General features: G+C 42.0%; 1 protein-coding gene across 1 annotated transcript in view; it reads right to left on the reverse strand.

Moving 5' to 3' along the window:
- The window catches only part of LOC126426523 (pleckstrin homology domain-containing family G member 5), a 556,069-nt gene that overhangs the window by 395,714 nt on the left and 140,382 nt on the right, over positions 1-19,973 (reverse strand). The window lies entirely within an intron of this gene.

Raw genomic sequence — 19,973 nt, forward strand, 5'->3', positions numbered from 1 at the left:
AGACTGGTTTGATGCAGCTCTCCATGCTACTCTATCCTGTGCAAGCTGCTTCATCTCCCAGTACCTACTGCAACCTACATCCTTCTGAATCTGCTTAGTGTATTCATCTCTTGGTCTCCCTCTACGATGTTTATCCTTCACACTTCCGTCCAGTGCTAAATTCCCCCTTGATGCCTCAAAATGTGTTCTACCAACCGATTCCTTCTACTAGTTAGGCTGTACCACAAATTTCTCATCTCCCCAATTCTGTTCAGTACCTCATCATTAGTTACGTGATCTGCAGCATTTTTCTCTAGCACCACATCTCAAAAGCTTCTATTCTGTTCTTGTCTAAACTGTTTGTCGTTCATGTTTCACTCCCATACATGGCTACACTCCACAGAAACACTTTCAAAAGGACCTCATGACAGGTCTATACTCGATGTTAACAAATTTCTCTTCTTCAGAAACGATCCTTGAATGAAATCGCTATGCAACAGCTCTTTGTGATCAGGCGAAACAGACTGCCGAAACTAGTTGCATATAAGAAGTTCATACAATAAATATCTACAATACATACGGCAGTTGGTAAATTATTGTATCAATAAATACATGTCAGCCGTTGTCCCACAGTCCATAATGTATTAGCAAATATGCATCCATTCATGTCCATTGTGCATTCCGACGGACTTGGGCAATTCCAGCAGGGCAATGCGACACCCCACACGTCCAGAATTGCTGCAGTGTGGGTCCAGGGACACTCTTCTGACTTTAAACACTTCCGCTGGCCACATTATATTAATCCTTGTTCAATTGATCAAAATGTGGGATGTGTCACTAAGTTTTCTTTACACGAAATAATTAATTAATTTTGTTTACAGTTACTACTTCATATCTAAGAATTCATCTATTGAGAAGAAGGAGTTATCATCCAGAAATTCTTTTAATTTGCTTTTAAATATTGGTTAGCTATCTGCCAGACTTTTAATGCTATTTGGCAAATGAGCAAAGATTTTTGTGGCAGAATAATTTACCCCTTTCTGTGCCAAACTGAAATTTAATCCAGAATAGTGAAAATCTTCCTTTCTTCTAGTGTTGTAGCTATGCACTTCGCTGTTATTTTTGAATTAGGATGGGTTATTAATGACAAATTTCCTAAGTGAATACAGTTATTGCGAAAGTACTGTGCATATCCCGAGTTCCTTAAATAAATGTCTGCAAGGTGATCTTGGGCAGGCTCCAGCTATTATTCTGATTACACGCTTTTGCGCATTGAATACTATCTCTCTTAATGACGATTTGCCCCTAAATATAATGCCATATGAAAGCAGTGAATGAAAATAGGCATAGTCGGTTAATTTACTAATATGTTTATCACCAAAATTAGCAACAACTCTAATAGGATAAGTAGCTGAACATAACAGATTCAGCAGATCATCGATGTGTTTCTTCCAATTTAATTTCTCATCAGTGCACACACCCACAAATTTTGAGTATTCTGTCTTAGCAACAGACTTCTGTTCATAGCCTATATTTATTTATGGTGTTATGCCATTTACTATACAGAATTTTATAAACTGTGTTTTCTCAATTTTTTTTTTTTTTTTTTGGTCATCAGTCTACTGACTGGTTTGATGCGGCCCGCCTCGAATTCCTTTCCTGTGCTAACCTCTTCATCTCAGAGTAGCAATTGCAACCTACGTCCTCAATTATTTGCTCGACGGATTCCAATCTCTGTCTTCCCCTACAGTTTTCGCCCTCTACAGCTCCCTCTAGTACCATGGAAGTCATTCTCTCATGTCTTAGTAGATGTCCTATCATCGTGTCCCTTCTCCTTATCAGTGTTTTCCACATATTCCTTTCCTCTCCGATTCTGCGTAGAACCTCCTCATTCCTTACCTTATCAGTCCACCTAATTTTCAACATTCGTCTGTAGCACCACATCTCAAATGCTTCGATTCTCTTCTGTTCCGGTTTTCCCACAGTCCATGTTTCACTACCATACAATGCTGTACTCCAGACGTACATCCTCAGAGATTTCTTCCTCAAATTAAGGCCGGTATTTGATATTAGTAGGCTTCTCTTGGCCAGAAATGCCTTTTTTGCCATAGCGAGTCTGCTTTGGATGTCCTCCTTGCTCCGTCCTTCATTGGTTATTTTACTGCCTAGGTAGCAGAATTCCTTAACTTCATTGACTTCGTGACCATCAATCCTGATGTTAAGTTTCTCGCTGTTCTCATTTCTACTACTTCTCATTACCTTCGTCTTTCTCCGATTTACTCTCAAACCGTACTGTGTACTCATTAGACTGTTCATTCCGTTCAGCAGATCATTTAATTCTTCTTCACTTTCACTCAGGATAGCAATGTCATCAGCGAATCGTATCATTGATATCCTTTCACCTTGTATTTTAATTCCACTCCTGAACCTTTCTTTTATTTCCATCATTGCTTCCTCGATGTACAGATTGAAGAGTAGGGGCGAAAGGCTACAGCCTTGTCTTACACCCTTCTTAATACGAGCACTTCGTTCTTGATCGTCCACTCTTATTATTCGCTCTTGGTTGTTGTACATATTGTATATGACCCGTCTCTCCCTATAGCTTACCCCTACTTTTTTCAGAATCTCGAACAGCTTGCACCATTTTATATTGTCGAACGCTTTTTCCAGGTCGACAAATCCTATGAAAGTGTCTTGATTTTTCTTTAGCCTTGCTTCCATTATTAGCCGTAACGTCAGAATTGCCTCTCTCGTCCCTTTACTTTTCCTAAAGCCAAACTGATCGTCACCTAGCGCATTCTCAATTTTCTTTTCCATTCTTCTGTATATTATTCTTGTAAGCATCTTCGATGCATGAGCTGTTAAGATGATTGTGCGATAATTCTCGCACTTGTCAGCTCTTGCCGTCTTGGGAGTTGTGTGGATGATGCTTTTCCGAAAGTCAGATGGTATATCGCCAGACTGATATATTCTGCACACCGACGTGAATAGTCGTTTGTTGCCACTTCCCCCAATGTTTTAGTGAGATCAAAATTTATTGAGGATATCTGGGATGCCTTGCAAAAGTGCTGTTCAGAAGAGATTTCTAACCCCTCGTACTTACGGATTTATGGACAGCCCTGAAGAATTCATGGTGTCACTTCCCTCCGGCAATACTTCAGACATTAGTCGAGTCCATGCCACGTCAGGTTGCGGCACTTCTGCGTGCTCGCGGGGGCCCAACACGATATTAGGCAAGTGTACCAGTTTCTTTGGCTCTTCAGTGTATATCAATATGCACACAACTGAGCAAAAGCCGTACTGACACGCGATCTTTGGTTGTGTTGTTACACCATCTCTGCCTGGGGACGCTCATACGCATAGAGTAAATATCTCTGGAGTGAGCATTGCGTTCTGCGCATGTAGTCAACATTAAACCAGGATTGTCACGTGTTTTCGGGACTTCGCTGTGCGTGTGTGCTTTCTGTAGCGTTTTAAGTGTATAATATCAAGAGTTTTTGTTGTGTTTCACCGTTTGTTGATAGTGTAATAGCGACAGTGAATTACTGTTGTTGCTACGGATGCAAAGAAAAATATGTGAAAGGAGGGATAGTAACTTTTCATGGGTACACACCATGTAGCTCTTATTATTGTTATCATATTAGTAAGAGACACTGTATATGTTTAAAAATTTCGAGACTTATTATAATTAATGCTTGATTCTGTAGACCTATTTTTCTACGATTTTATGATTATATAATAGATATTAGGGCTCGTATAAAAGCTTACAAACAATCGCTTCCTCTCGTAAATTTTCTAGTGGAACAGGAAAGGGAATGGTTAGTTGTTTCAGCAAATACTATCCGCCATGCATTTATCAATGACTTGTCGATTATGTTTATAGATTACTCAGTCTACTATTTATTTAATAAACTGCGAGCAAGTACGTAAAATGCGTTAAATAAATACTTCAAAGTGTCACCAGTAAAGTTGTGCTTTAAGTCACAAAAACGAGAAAATAAATACGCAGAAATAGTAGAAAAAAAGACGAATTAGTAGGGATATAATCGCTAATGTGTGGCAAATTTGGCGTACTGTCAAGTAGTTTTGCAAGACTATCACTGTAAAAATGTACGTCAGGCTCTGTAATACTATGAAGTGCCGTACCATACCGAAAACTACCAAAAATCGAGTGCATCTGAACTGTGACACCCATCGCAAAGAAGCAGGATGTAATTCACTTGCCCTTAAAAGTTACGTAGCTGGTTTATTCCCGGTATCAAATGGATACTGTTAAAATGTCTGCGCAACATATATAAATAATCCACGACACGTACGAAAAGAATCCGGCTCTACTAGGGATGTAGTGACACTCTAAATATACAGGGCGCTACACGGACAAACACACGACGTCCCGAGAACACGTGACCAGGCCGGCAATGTATGTTGGCAACACAAAATCTGTTCTGCGCATGTGAATGCTCACTCCAGAGATATTTACTCTATGCTCATACAGAGAGATTATTATTATTAGTCGAAATGTGTTGAGAAGCAGACGTGCAACTGAATGTTCAGGAAATTTTTATCTGAAATTGAGCAGCTAAATACGAATACAGATTTGCAGGAAATGATTTAATAAGAAGATGATCATAATGAGTGTCTATATGGAATTTGAAGAGAGTCATGTAAAGAATTGCGATTTGAGGTACATCTGCAGTTTCGCATACTCTGTTGTAAAATTAATTGTGGTGCCGAAATTTGGTTGAAAGAAATCTCACGGTTTGCTCACAGCTTGGGAAGCTAGTTCTCCTTCTTTACGTATACATTTATCTGAAAGAACAGATGTCATTCTGCGTAGGTTAATCTTTATGTAGAGTGAAACTTTTGAAGAATCGACCTGATAAAAAAGCAGTCATTTTTGTATAAAATCAATATTGTTCACGATGGTGAAGGTCAAGCTATAAAATAATTCTTTGCTATAAAACCGTTTTTAGAAAAATCATTTGCAGTGTATTACAGGGTGTTTCAAAAATGACCGGTATATTTGAAACGGCAATAAAAACTAAACGAGCAGCGATAGAAATACACCGTTTGTTGCAATATGCTTGGGACAACAGTACATTTTCAGGCAGACAAACTTTCGGAATTACAGTAGTTACAATTTTCAACAACAGATGGCGCTACGGTCTGGGAAGCTCTATAGTACGATATTTTCCACATATCCACCATGCGGAGCAATAATATGGCGTAGTCTCTGAATGAAATTACCCGAAACCTTTGACAACGTGTCTGGCGGAATGGCTTCACATGCAGATGAGATGTACTGCTTCAGCTGTTCAATTGTTTCTGGATTCTGGCGGTACACCTGGTCTTCCAAGTGTCCCCACAGAAAGAAGTCACAGGGGTTCATGTCTGGCGAATAGGGAGGCCAATCCACGCCGCCTCCTGTATGTTTCGGATAGCCCAAAGCAATCACACGATCTTCGAAATATTCATTCAGGAAATTAAAGACGTCGGCCGTGCGATGTGGCCGGGCTCCATCTTGAATAAACCACGAGGTGTTCGCAGTGTCGTCTAAGGCAGTTTGTACCGCCACAAATTCGCGAAGAATGTCCAGATAGCGTGATGCAGTAATCGTTTCGGATCTGAAAAATGGGCCAATGATTCCTTTGGAACAAATGGCGGCCCAGACCAGTACTTTTTGAGGATGCAGGGACGATGGGACAGCAACATGGGGCTTTTCGGTTCCCCATATGCGCCAGTTCTGTTTATTGACGAAGCCGTCCAGGTAAAAATAAGCTTCGTCAGTAAACCAAATGCTGCCCACGTGCATATCGCCGTCATCAATCCTGTACACTATATCGTTAGCGAATGTCTCTCCTGCAGCAATGGTAGTGGCGCTGAGGGGTTGCCGCGTTTGAATTTTGTACGGATAGAGGTGTAAACTCTGGCGCATGAGACGATACGTGGACGTTGGCGTCATTTGGACCGCAGCTGCAACACGGCGAACGGAAACCCGAGGCTGCTGTCGGATCACCTGCTGCACTAGCTGCGCGTTGCCCTCTGTGGTTGCCGTACGCGGTCGCCCTACCTTTCCAGCACGTTCATCCGTCACGTTCCCAGTCCGTTGAAATTTTTCAAACAGATCCTTTATTGTATCGCTTTTCGGTCCTTTGGTTACATTAAACCTCCGTTGAAAACTTCGTCTTGTTGCAACAACACTGTGTTCTAGGCGGTGGAATTCCAACACCAGAAAAATCCTCTGTTCTAAGGAATAAACCATGTTGTCTACAGCACACTTGCACGTTGTGAACAGCACACGCTTACAGCAGAGAGACGACGTACAGAATGGCGCACCCACAGACTCCGTTGTCTTCTATATCTTTCACATCACTTGCAGCGCCATCTGTTGTTGAAAATTGTAACTACTGTAATTTCGAAAGTTCGTCCGCCTGAAAATGTACTGTTGTCCCAAGCATATTGCAACAAACGGTGTATTTCTATCGCTGCTCGTTTAGGTTTTATTGCCGTTTCAAATATACCGGTCATTTTTGAAACACCCTGTAGAAACCAAAGTTGTTCCCATGCACAAGATCCTGTGTTGCTTGAGTCGGCATTGCACGTGGCGGTAAAAGCGCTGTTCTACGTCATTTCTAGTTTACAATTTTAATTTAGCTTTGCTGCGACGCTGCTTTTACTGAACCGAGCTAAGTGCAAGAAAAGTTCAGGGCCAGACTCACATAGTTACACTGTACACACAGAGCAATACCATTACACAGCCAATCAGTGCTTACAAGGGGAGGCCGCCAATTGTGAAATTCAGATTCAATTCATACTGCGCATGGTAAAAGCTCATGGCCAGAGGTGGAATGTGGCAAAGCACCAAGATGCACTTCTCAGCCGTTATCGAGAAAATCGACAGTTAAAAGAAACCGTTGCGGTGAAATACTGTCTACGATTAACAATTATCGACAGCGTCGTAGCGCAGCGGTAAGCGCTCGGGTTCGTAATTCGAAGGTCGTGCCATGCAATTTTTTTTTTTTAGTATTTGTTTTTTGTTATTCAAATGTGTCTACACACACACACACACACACACACACACACACATATATATATATATATATATATATATATATATATATATATATATATATATATAATTCCCGGCAATCAGTTGCAACAATTACGCATATAATAAGTTGTTGAAGGTCGTTTGTCGTGGAAAAACTGGCGCCTTCGAACATCATTATGTTTTCCGCAAACAAAGTTGTATTTTTCAGAATGAGATTTTCACTCTGCAGCGGAGTGTGCGCTGATATGAAACTTCCTGCAGAGTGAAAATCTCATTCTGGAAACATCCCCCAGGCTGTGGCTAAGCCATGTCTCCGCTATATCCTTTCTTTCAGGAGTGCTAGTTCTGCAAGGTTCGCAGGAGAACTTCTGTAAAGTTTGGAAGGTAGGAGACGAGATACTGGCAGAAGTAAAGCTGTGAGTACCGGGCGTGAGTCGTGCTTCGGTAGCTCAGTTGGTAGAGCACTTGCCCGCGAAAGGCAAAGGTCCCGAGTTCGAGTCTCGGTCGGGCACACAGTGTTAATCTGCCAGGAAGTTTCATATCAGCGCACACTCCGCTGCAGAGTGAAAATCTCATTCTGGAAACATCCCCCAGGCTGTGGCTAAGCCATGTCTCCGCTATATCCTCTCTTTCAGGAGTGCTAGTTCTGCAAGGTTCGCAGGAGAACTTCTGTAAAGTTTGGAAGGTAGGAGACGAGATACTGGTAGAAGTAAAGCTGTAAGTACCGAGCGTGAGTCGTGCTTCGGTAGCTCAGATGGTAGAGCACTTGCCCGCGAAAGGCAAAGGTCCCGAGTTCGAGTCTCGGTCGGGCACACAGTTTTAATCTGCCAGGAAGTTTCAAAGTTGTATTTCACAAATGTTATTAATTGTCTTCATAATGTTAACCGCGTATAGTTAACGGAAGACGTAGAAACGATATTCCGAAACGAATACGTATAGCGTAAGTCAAACGTTCGAATTAGAATAGAGACCCCACGAACACAAATTTGCTGTGGCAGATATGAAATATAAGCTCCGTCACTCGCTCGTTACACTTGAAGGACAGATGTTGAATGGGCCGAAACGAGCCGCCGCATAAAAGCGTAGTTGCCTGCTAACTTCGAAAGAAGGTAGATGCGGTCCCTAGCGCAACTTATAACATCGTCGAAAATCAGTGCGGACGTGAGAGCTTTTGTACACCCCGTTAAACAAACGGAAAAATGGAGGCGGTACAATTGGAGAGCAATCCGCCTTCACCAAAATGCATAAGCAAAGCAATTCATTAATAGTTTATATATATATATATATATATATATATAATTTGAATTACAAAAACCTAATAATAAAAAAAAAATGTTGCATGGCGCGAGATTGGATCCGGCGATCTTCCGATTACAAACCTGAGCGCTTACCGCTGCGCCACGACGCTGTATAAATCTATTAACCGTAGAGGGCATTTCACCATAATGGTTTCTTTTAATTGTCGATTTTCTCGACAACGGCTGAGAAGTGCATCTTGGTGCTTTGCCACATTACACCTCTGGCCATGAGCTTTTATTATGCGCAGTATGAATCGAATCTGAATTTCACAATTGGCGGCCTCCCCTTGTTAGATCAGGTAGTTAACATTCAGTTTGGAAGTTACTTCCCTGCTTTACAAAGTACATTGCAGTCGCGATACATCCGCGCGTGAAACATTTTTCGTATTCTGAGTTTTGTTTCGCAAGTCAAGTATGTACGTAAACCAGCTGTAGACTTTAATTAAAGTAATGTGGATCATTTATTCAGACAAAACTTAGAAGTTCATTTGATGCGTAATTTTTATTAGTTGTATCTTGGCGTGTCGTTGAGATGTTGAAAACTGTCCACTGCGACGTCATGCATCACATTGTTGTTTACTCGACTCCTCAATAAGGGCTCAAGTTAGCACATATTTAGCCGGCCGCTGTGGCCGAGCGGTTCTGGTGCTACAGTCTGGAGCCGAGCGACCACTACGGTCGCAGGTTCGAATCCTGCCTCGGGTATGGATGTGTGTGATGTCCTTAGGTTAGTTAGGTTTAAGTAGTTCTAAGTTCTAGGGGACTGGTGACCTCAGATCTTAAGTCCCATAGTGCTCAGAGCCATTTGAACCATTTTTATCACATTTTTCAGCAATTAGTTTGTTGCAGTTACACTCTACACTACACATACAGTGTTACAAGGAAGAAATGTTAGAGAGCTGACTTGTCAGCTCTGCATTACACAGGCGTGTCCCGAAACTTTTGATTAGACAGTTTGTCCGTGAAGTCATGGAGAGAAGTCGAATTTCGCTTGATGCTCTACGGGTAAGAAACGGGACACATGCGGATGTCTGTCCAGAAAAATTTCATGAGTTAATCTGCAATTTGAACGAAACCGCATCGCTTCATCTCTACATATAACAGGCAGTGCTCCGAATGACTGGTTAGCTGACTCATCATGCTCCCAGCTGAAACGATTAAGGACGAAAACTTAGCAGAGAATGTTGATCTTTTATTGTAGATGTCGCTTAAGAAGGTGTTTTTCGAATATCCACCCATAAGGGGATGAAAGGTTGTTTGAAAATACGTCGTTATTACGGTGATTTTGAAACTGGACCTTCGAACATGGCTATTTGGTTCCTCGGTCAGAAATAAACATATTTTTCAGCATTTTTGGAAATTTAACACCTATGGGGTTAAATAGTGGGTAAAAGGGTTTTTTGGAAGGCAATAATTATTAAAGAACTACTAAAGTATTTTCAGAGCTACATCTATGAAAATCTGTATTTGAGTTCTCGGTTACAAATAAAGAAATCCGTGTTTTAGTGCATTTGGAAATTCAACCCCTAAAGGGGTGAAATGTTTTATGAAAATATTCGAATGTGAAAGCATTTTTAAAACTAAATCTATGAAAAATTGTAATTGGCTTCTCTGTAGGAAATATTAAATGCGTCTGTAACTGTTTTTTGGAAGTTGAATGAAAGTTTTTCAGAAAATATGTTCTTACGTTAAAATTTTTTTGAAGCCAAAGTTATGAAAACTGGTTTTTCCCTTTATATTAGATATACAGAAATACGTGTTGAAGTATGAAAGTTTCTATAGAAATATCGCCGTTACAACTCAAAAGGTGTGATTAACAAAAACTTTGGTTGCCAGCTACCAGAATCGCTTTTTTGGCAGAATTATATTCAGAAGAGACCCTGTTTCTGTGGCCTTAATTAGGGCGAAAAGTTTAGAAGGTGGTGGAATTTGTGAACAACTTAAAAATGCGATGAAAGGAAAAGTAGAAAAATCTGTGCAGACCTTAACTTTCTACAAGAGCCAAACAGTTGGCTATAAGTTGATCTAGCATAATCCCTCAGAACGAGATTTTTGTAGTAAGGAAAGGTCTTTGTCCTCTCGCTGTACAAGTTAATTAACATTACACACAAAACAAAACAAAATTACTGTCTACTCCATTCAACCGATGCTGCAGCGACTTCTGCAAGACGAAACGCAAGGGTGGGAAAAACCGACCGGTTAAAACCGATATTGGTATTTTAGTTCTGAATAACCGGTATTTTTCGTTACTAGAGATGTTGGTTCAAATGGCTCTGAGCACTATGCGACTTAACTTCTGAGATCATCAGTAGCCTAGAACCTAGAACTAATTAAACCTAACTAACCTAAGGACACCAGACACATCCATGCCCGAGGGAGGATTCGAACCTGCGACCATAGCGGCCGCTCGGCTCCAGACTGTAGCGCCTAGAACCGCACGGCCACTCCGGCCAGCTAGAGATGTTGAAAACTGTGCACCGTGGCGTCATACAACACACCGTTGTTCGCTCGACTCCGCAATACGGGGCTCAAGGAATCACGTTAGTGGACAAGGTTCCGTTAGAGCTACTGATAAGCCTTGGGAAAACCGGCCATGACTTCCATCTGGTGAGCCAGATGTATGACACAGGTGAAATACCCGCAGTCTTTAAGAAGAGTACAGTAATTCCAGTTCCACAGAAAGCAGGTATAGAACTATCAGTTTAATAAGTTCAAAATGGTTCAAATGGCTCTGAGCACTATGGGACTCAACTGCTGAGGTCATTAGTCCCCTAGAACTTAGAACTAGTTAAACCTAACTAACCTAAGGACATCACAAACATCCATGCCCGAGGCAGGATTCGAACCTGCGACCGTAGCGGTCTTGCGGTTCCAGACTGCAGCGCCTTTAACCGCACGGCCACTTCGGCCGGCAGTTTAATAAGTCACGGTTACAAAATACTAACAGGAATCCTTTGCAGAAGAATGGAAAAACAGGTAGAATCTGACCTCGGGAAAGATCAATTTGGATTCCGGAGAAATGCAGAAATACGCGAAGCAATACTGGTCCAAGGGTTTCTCATAGAAGATACGTTAAGAAAAAATAAACCTACGTTTTTAGTATTTGTAGAGTTAGAGAAAGATATTGACAATATTGACTGGAATACTCTCAAATTCTAAATGGGGCAGGGATAAAATACACGAAGCGAGAGGCTATTTGCAATTTGTACAGAAACAAGATGGCAGTTGCAAGAGTCGAGGAACACGAAAGGGAAGCAGTGGTTGAGGAGAGAGTGAGACAGGGTTGTAGCGTACCCCCGATGTTATTCAATCTGTGTATTGAGCAAGCAGTAAAGGAAACAGAAGAAAAATTTGGAGTTGGAATTAAAGTCCAGGGAGAAGAAATAAAGAATTTGACGTTTGCCCATGACGTAGTTCTGTCAGAGACAGCAAAGGACTTGGAAGAGCAGTTGAACGGACTGGACAGTGTCATAAAAGGAGGATATAAGATGAACACCAACAAAAACAAAACGAGGATAATGGAATGTAGTCGAGTTAAATGAGGTGATGCTGGAGGGAATCAGATTAGAAAATAAGACACTTAAAATAGTAAATGAGTCCTTCTATTTGGAAAGCAAAATAAGTGATGATGGTCGATGGAGGGAGGATATAAAATGTAGACTGGCAATAGCAAGGAAAGCGTTTCTGAAGAAGAAAAATTTGTTAACATCGAGTATAGATTTAAGTGTCAGCAAGTCTCTCCTGCAAGTATTTGTATGGAGTGTAGCCATGTATGGAAGTGAAACATGGACGATAACGAGTGTGGACAAGAAGAGAACAGAAGCTTTGGTGAAATGTGATGCTACAGAAGAATGCTGAAGATTAGATGAGTAGATCATGTTACTAACGACGAGCTACTGAATAGAACTGGGGAGAAGAGAAATGTGTGGTACAACCTGACTAGAAGAAGGGATCCGTTGGCAGGACACATTCGGAGGCATCAAGGGGGAAGTTAGTACTGGAGGGAAGCGTGGAGGATAAAAATCGTAGAGGGTGAGGCGTGGTAAAAACTGCTGTTTTGAAGTGCGCGCCGCTGCGCGTAGTGTGAAGCAGTCGCCCTCCGTTTCTGGCGGTGGCGCCGCTGTGGGGATCGCAGCTTTGGTGTCTCCCTCTGGTGGGAAAGGGGAAAGGTTGCCTGTTCACGGGCATTTAAGGGGCGCTGTGAGCTCGGCATTAGTCGGGGTGAGACTAGTCATTGGTCAGCCGGGTCAGTGTGGGGCAGTCAGTGTCTGTCTGTCGCCCGGAGTGCTAGTATGTCTGTTGTTTGGATCAAACTTTAGAGCCGGCAAAATGAGAATCTTTCCACTCCACCAGTAAGAAAACTCAGCGAGTGGTCGCCCGGTTGGGCACTTAGTTCCTGCATCTGAGTCTGCTCGAGTTGCTCGGGCAACGGTCATTGGCGCTTGGATCGGTTGGTCGGTCGGTCGTGCACTGGGACACAAGACGAGTGGTCCGCCTCGAGCGTCGGCGCATGTGAGGTCGCCACGTGAGTCCAGTGGGCCGCGCCGTATAGCGAGGGGTAGTGGCTTCGCGGCCGACACGAGAGCAACAGGAGTCAACCCACGACGTCGGTCTGGCCGGCGCGAGCTGCGACGCCGCGAGACGGGAGATCGGCGCGCCTTCCTGCGTCCGTTGAAGCGGCTGGCAGCGGACGGTCCGGGAGAGCGATTTGGGGGTGCTGCGCCAGGTCTTCGCCAAACATCGCAGTTTATTAGAAGTTAGGTGATTGGTGATATGTTGTTTCACTTACTTGTTAAATTCTACTTGTGTTCTTGGTCAGTCTCTCGTCTACAGCTTGCTCATCTGCCTCCTGTCCGTATTTGTTACGCAGTTAGTGTCTGTCTGTGTGTCTGCCGTACGTTAATAGCTGCCTCTGTCATGTTTGTCGGATTCGGTGTAAACGAATGTATTGCTTGAAGTGTAACGGCCGAATTCCTGATATATCTTTTAATCTTGCGTATCATCTTGAGAGGCGGTATATGTGTAATGTAGAGCATGTTTGTATATTTTATGTAAGACTGCATTTTATGGGTTTTTTATTTAAATGGTGATTTTAGTATATAAAGTTGCCACCCTTCCACATTAAGAATTCTTTTAAAATCAAGTTCCACTTTCGGTAGCAAATAATTTTTAACGTGAGTGTTTTGTACAATTTCCATCCCTCTTACGGGAATGCATAGTTTATGTGTTTGTGTGAGTTGTTAAAATTTTTAGTTTAAAGTAACCTGGTGTGTTGCACATTTGCACCAGTGTAGTCCTTCAGAGGTTGTTGTGAGCGGTCGTGACTACGGCCGTATTAAAAGGGAGCGGCAAGGTTCTCAGCCCGAAAGCTCGTACTATACATAAAAAAAAATGTTATTTCTGCCTCTGAATAAATTTTAATTTGATATTTACAGGGTGCTTTCTGATTATAATTTTAAATCTGTTTTAAAAAAAAAGGAGGCTTTTACAAATAAAATGTGCATTTATAAAAAAAAATTAATTTATCAGTTACTCTTTGGCAACTACTTCCACGAAGATTTTGAATGAAAGTAAATTCACGGTTCAGAGGGAAACCAAGAGATGAATACAGTAAGCAGATTGAGAAGGATGTAGGTTGGAGTAGTTTCTCGGAGATGAAAAGGCTTCCACAGGATACAGTAGTGTGAGTGATACATCAAACCTGTCTTTGTACTTAAGGCCACAACTTCAATCACTTTTCGAGAAAAGCGCGAACGGTGGTAGGAATAAGTTTTCTTTTATTTGCCTGTTTAATTTAACATTTTGATTCAATGTTTCTCGAAGCTGACAGAGCGAAGCTTTTCCTACGGGAAAAAATAGGAATAAAATACCGAAAATCGGTTATTTCAGCGTTTCCAACACCCAGGTTAAACTGGCGTGGCGAGAAAAACTGACAGAACCGAAAACCGGTTGTTCGAGCGACAGCCGCCGCTCCCAGGTGCTCCACGCCGGCAGCCCACGCAGAGTGGTGACGTCAGCGCGTGTTATTAAGGCAGAGCCCTGGCGCAGCTATCTCTCAGTCTCGTGGCGAGCGTAATGCCGCTCGCGGGTCGCGGGACAGGCCAGGCAAAGGCAGACAAAGCCAAAGGCAGAGGCAGACGTCTGGCCGCCGCTGTTAGTCAAACAGAGAGCAGGGGGGTCGGGTTTCCATATGCGGTGCGCCTGGCGGCTTCGCTTCAAAAGCTTAACTGCGTCAAACAGTCGGCATACGTCTCGCTGTCTGTTGGGACCTGTGTAGCCGACAGCTGTGCCCGTGAGCCATATTCCGCAGTCTGCATCACCTACATCTGCGTTTATACTCCGCAAAGCCACTTCACAGTGCACGGCAAAAGCGTACTTCATAAAAAAAACACGGACAGAAAAAAACTGCAGTACCAAGAAGGAGTTGTACGACATAATGAAAGTTGGTAGGCGCTTTCCTACATCTGAAAGATGGCGTCTATTCAAATTTTGAGCCAGCCGCATAAGAGTGGCGCTAGAAACGCCACCATGAGGATGAAAATGGGGCCCGGCCGTTTTGGGCGAGCCGTTCTAGGCGCTTCAGTCTGGAACCGCGCGACCGCTACGGTCGCAGGTTCGAATCCTGCCTCGGGCATGGATGCTTGTGATGTCTTTAAGGTTAAAAAATGGTTCAAATGGCTCTGAGCACTATGGGACTTAACTGCTGTGGTCATCAGTCCCATAGAACTTAGAACTACTTAAACCTAACTAACCTAAGGACATCACATACATCCATGCCCGAGGCAGGATTCGAACCTGCGAACGTAGCGGTCGCGCGGTTCCAGACAGTAACGCCTAGAACCGCTCGGCCACCCCGGGCCAGCTGTCCTTACGTTAGTTAGGTTTAAGTAGATCTAGGGGTGTGGTGACCTCAGACGTTAAGTCCCATAGTGCTCAGAGCCATTTGAACCATTTGTAAATTAGGTTTACAGACGTGTTCAAATTATTACACTAAACGATTATTTTTGATACTCTTTTGTGGTGTAAAAATAGGAGATAAAAATGTAATAATTTATTTGTTTTAATGGTTTGATTGATGACACGAAATTTCCGTTCCAAACAACTCGCAGATCACTGAATTTTTCGCAGTTGGTAACATTTGGTGTTGGTGTTAGTTGTCTGTGCACATGCTTTGAAACTGTGTCTACAGTAATGGCTCAGACTGCTCTAAGCACTATGGGTCTGAGGTCATCTGTCCCCTAGACTTAGAACTACTTAAACCTAACTAACCCAAGGACATGACACACATCCATGCCCGAGGCAGGATTCGAACCTCCAACCGTAGCAGCAGCGCCTAGAACCGTTCGGTAACAAGGCCAGCTCTACAGTAATGTTTTATGTTTCTGTGGTGTACTTCAACTTGTTATTTATTCTATCAACTTCATGCTACATTAACAAGACATTGTATAGCTTGTGTTTATAGCTACTTGAAGAAACCGTGGAGTTTCCAAAGAAAGTGAGGCTATGGGACCCAAAATGTTTCACCTCGTGAAGTTTCGGCTGTCGTATCACTTCTTGCTGAAAACTGCTATATAAAGCAAGAAATTTCTGACAGAATATCACAGAAAACTGTCAGCAGAATCAAATTTTCAGTGCAGAAAGGTGGTGAATACAAGCCATATAGGAAAGAAAAATGTGGACTTAAAAGAAAAATCAGCCCTAGAACAATGAGAAGATTTACAAACGTGGCAAGAATGAACCGTAAACTTACTTCTACAGACATGATCCATCAGCTGAAAGGTTTGGGTGATGAAGTTTGCCGGCCGGTGTGGCCGAGCGGTTCTAGGCGCTGCAGTCCGGAACCGCGCTGCTGCAAAGGTCGCAGGGACGAATCCTGCCTCGGGCATGGATGTGTGTGATCTCCTTAGGTTAGGTTTAAGTAGTTCTAGGTCTAGGGGACTGATGACCTCAGATGTTAGGTCCCAAAGTGTTCAGAGCCATTTGAACCATTTTGTTCAAGTTTCAGTCCGCCCCGGTAGCTGAGTGGTCAGCGTGACAGACTGTCAATCCTAAGGGCTCGGGTTCGATTCCCGGCTGGGTCGGAGATTTTCTCCGCTCAGGGACTGGGTGTTGTGTTGTCCTAATCATCATCATTTCATCCCCATCGACGCGCAGGTCGCCGAAGTGGCGTCATATCGAAAGACCTGCACCAGGCGAACGGTCTACCCGACGGGAGGCCCTAGCCACACGACATTTCAGCTGTGACAGTGAGGAGAAGGCTGTTTGAAAGTGGTTTAACGGCAATGCCGACCAACGAAAAAGCAGAAAAATCACACCTGCCATGAAAACCAAACGATTGCAGTGGGCTAAACAACTTCAGGAATGGACAAATGAGGATTGGACTACGGTATGTGCAATGATATGGTAAATTAAGTGTGTCTGATATCTAAAGTTAGGAGTTTTAGCTTGAAATTATGATGTTTTATTGATACTGAAGAAATGCACATTTGAATGTTGGGATTGCTGAGGTCTCTTATGGTAATATTCACAACTTTCCTAACTTGCAACTTCGTACTCATGCTTCAGGAATGCTTCAGTGATGAATCTGCATTCACTGTGAGGGAAGAAAGCAACCAGTACGTTCGTTGCAGACCTGGAGAACAGTTCAAAGGTGAGTGTGTGCAGCAATGTGTGAAGCATCCAACTTCCGTTATGGTCTGTAGCGTGAGCTCCGTGAAAGGTCCTGGCAGATTACACATTGTTGAATAGACAACGAGGCGAGAACAATAAAGAAATCCTTTAAAAGGTACTTTCCCACCAAATAGATGATTGTTCCTAACAAAGATACTATTTCTTTGCATGATGTGGCACCTTGTCACAAAGCCAAAAGTGATCCAAATACTTGAAAGAAAAAGCAACTGAAAGTGTTGCCCTGGTCAGGCAATAGCCCTGATATGAACCCAATTAAAAATGTATGGCCTATACTGAAATAGAGGATAAGGAAATTTGCAACAACCAGAACAGGTCTCATGGAGAAACTAGAGGAAATGTGCCACCATGACACTGATATTAAGATATCGTGTGAAAAGTTAATGACAACTATGCCAAACAGGATAAGAATGTTGATTAAGAACAAAGGCATGCATACAAAGTATTGAATGTAGAAATACACTACTGGCCATTAAAATTGCTACACCAAGAACAAATGCAGATGATAGACGGGTATTCATTGGACAAATATACTACGACTGACATGTGATTACATTTTCACGCAATTTGGGTGCATAGATCCTGAGAAATCAGTACCCAGAACAACCACCTCTGGCCGTAATAACGGCCTTGATACGCCTGGGTATTGAGTCACAGCTTGGATGGCGTGTACAGGTACAGCTGCCCATGCAGCTTCAACACGATACCATAATCCATCAAGAGTAGTGACTGGCGTATTGTGACGAGTCAGTTGCTCGCCCACCGTTGACCAGTCGTTTTCAATTGGTGAGAGATTGGAGAATGTGCTGGCCAGGGCAGCAGTCGGACAGTTTCTGTATCCAGAAAGGGTACAGCCACGGGTCGTAAGTATTTGTTTTCTTGTAATTCATATATATATATATATATATATATATATATATATATATATATATATATATAAATTCCCGGGAGTCAGTTGCAACAATTATGCATATAATAAGTTGTTGAAAGTCGTTTGTCGTGGAAAAACTGGCGACTTCGATCATCATTATGTTTTCCGCAAACAAAGTTGTATTTCACAAATGTTATTAATTGTCTTCATAATGTTAACCACGTATAGTTAACGAGAGACGTAGAAACGATATTCCGAAACGAATACGTATAGCGTAAGTCAAACGTTCGAATTAGAATAGCGACCCCATGAACACAAATTTGCTGTGGCAGGTATGAAATATGAACTCGATTACTCGCTCGTTTAAGATGTTGAATGGGTCGAAACGAGCCGCCGCATAACAGCGTAGTTGCCCGCTAACTTCGAAAGAAGGTAGATGCGGTCCCTAGCGCAACTTATAACATCGTCGAAAATCAGTGCGGACGTGAGAGCTTGGGTACACCCTGTTAAAAAAACGGAAAAATGGAGGCGGTGCAATTGGAGAGCGATCCGCCTTCACCAACATGCATAAGCAATTCATTAATAGTCATATATATATATATATATATATATATATATATATATATATATATAAATTATATATAATTATATATTTGAATTACAAAAAACTAATAATAAAAAAAATTGCATGGCGCGAGATTCGATCGGGCGACCTTCGGATTACGAACCCGAGCGCTTACCGCTGCGCCACGACGCTGTAAAAAATTTTTAGTCGTAGAGAGTATTTCACCGCAATGGTTTCTTTTAACTGTCGATTTTCTCGACAACGGCTGAGAAGTGCATCTTGGTGCTCTGCCACATTACACCTCTGGCCATGAACTTTTATTATGCGCAGTATGAATCGAATCTGAATTTCACAATTGGCGGCCTTCCCTTGTGAGATGAAGAGGTTGGTACCGGAGAGGAATTCGTGGTGGGCCGCATCAAACCAGTCAGATTAGATTAGATTTAGATTAGATTAATTATTCATTCCATACACCCATAAAAGAGGGAATCCTCCTAGGTCTGGAACATGTCAGATAAACACATTACAAAAATGTAACTAGAAAAACTTGAGTTTCATTAATTTTAATGATCCCCAGTCAATAAAGAGTAAAATTATGTACATGAATTAAATTTAAGCTTCCAATATTTACAGGTTTAATGCTTACATCTGCTTTCCATACATCCATCATTCACACAGTAGGTAGTTACTAGGCTGTTACAACCAAGTATTGTTAAAAATTAAAGTATAATAAATTTTCATTAAAATGGTGTACTGCACTTGTTGAGAAACTCATGGATGGAATAGAAGGAGTTGGGCACCAAAAAGTCTTTTAAATTATGTTTAAATTGTGCATTGTCTGAAACTAAACTCTTAATGATTGCTGGTAACTTATTGAAAATATGCGTTGCTGAACACTGGACTCCTTTCTGGGCAAGAGTAAGTGATTATAAATCTTTATGAATATTGTTCTTATTCCTAGTATTGATACTGTGTACTAAGTAGTTAGTTGGAAAAAGAGATGTATTATTTACAACAAACTTAATTAAGGAATAAATATACTGAGAAGCTGTGGCTAATATGTCCAATTCATTGAATAGGTTTCGACATGATGTTCTTGGATTTACACTACTCATTATTCTTATTATACGCTTCTGTACTCTAAAACTTCTTTCTCTGTTTGTGGAGTTACCCCAAAATATGATACCATATGATATAATGGAGTGAAAATAAGCAAAATATGCCAGTTTTTTAAATATTTATATCTCCTATGTCTGACATCATTCGCATTGCAAACACAGACTTGTTTAGGCGCTTTAGCAGTTCGTTAGTATGTTGCTCCCAACTGAATTCATTATCAAGTTGTAATTCCAAGAATTTTACACTCTCAACTTCTCCTATTTTCATGTCATCATATTCTATACAAACACCAGAAGGAAATCTCTTGGAAGTTGTGAACTGCATGTAGTGGGTCTTTTCAAAGTTCAATGACAGTGAATTGGCTATGAACGACTTATTAATGTCAGTAAAAATTTCATTAGC

The sequence above is a fragment of the Schistocerca serialis genome, chromosome 11 (genome assembly GCF_023864345.2).
Source record: "Schistocerca serialis cubense isolate TAMUIC-IGC-003099 chromosome 11, iqSchSeri2.2, whole genome shotgun sequence".
In the NCBI taxonomy this organism is placed as follows: Eukaryota; Metazoa; Arthropoda; class Insecta; order Orthoptera; family Acrididae; genus Schistocerca; species Schistocerca serialis.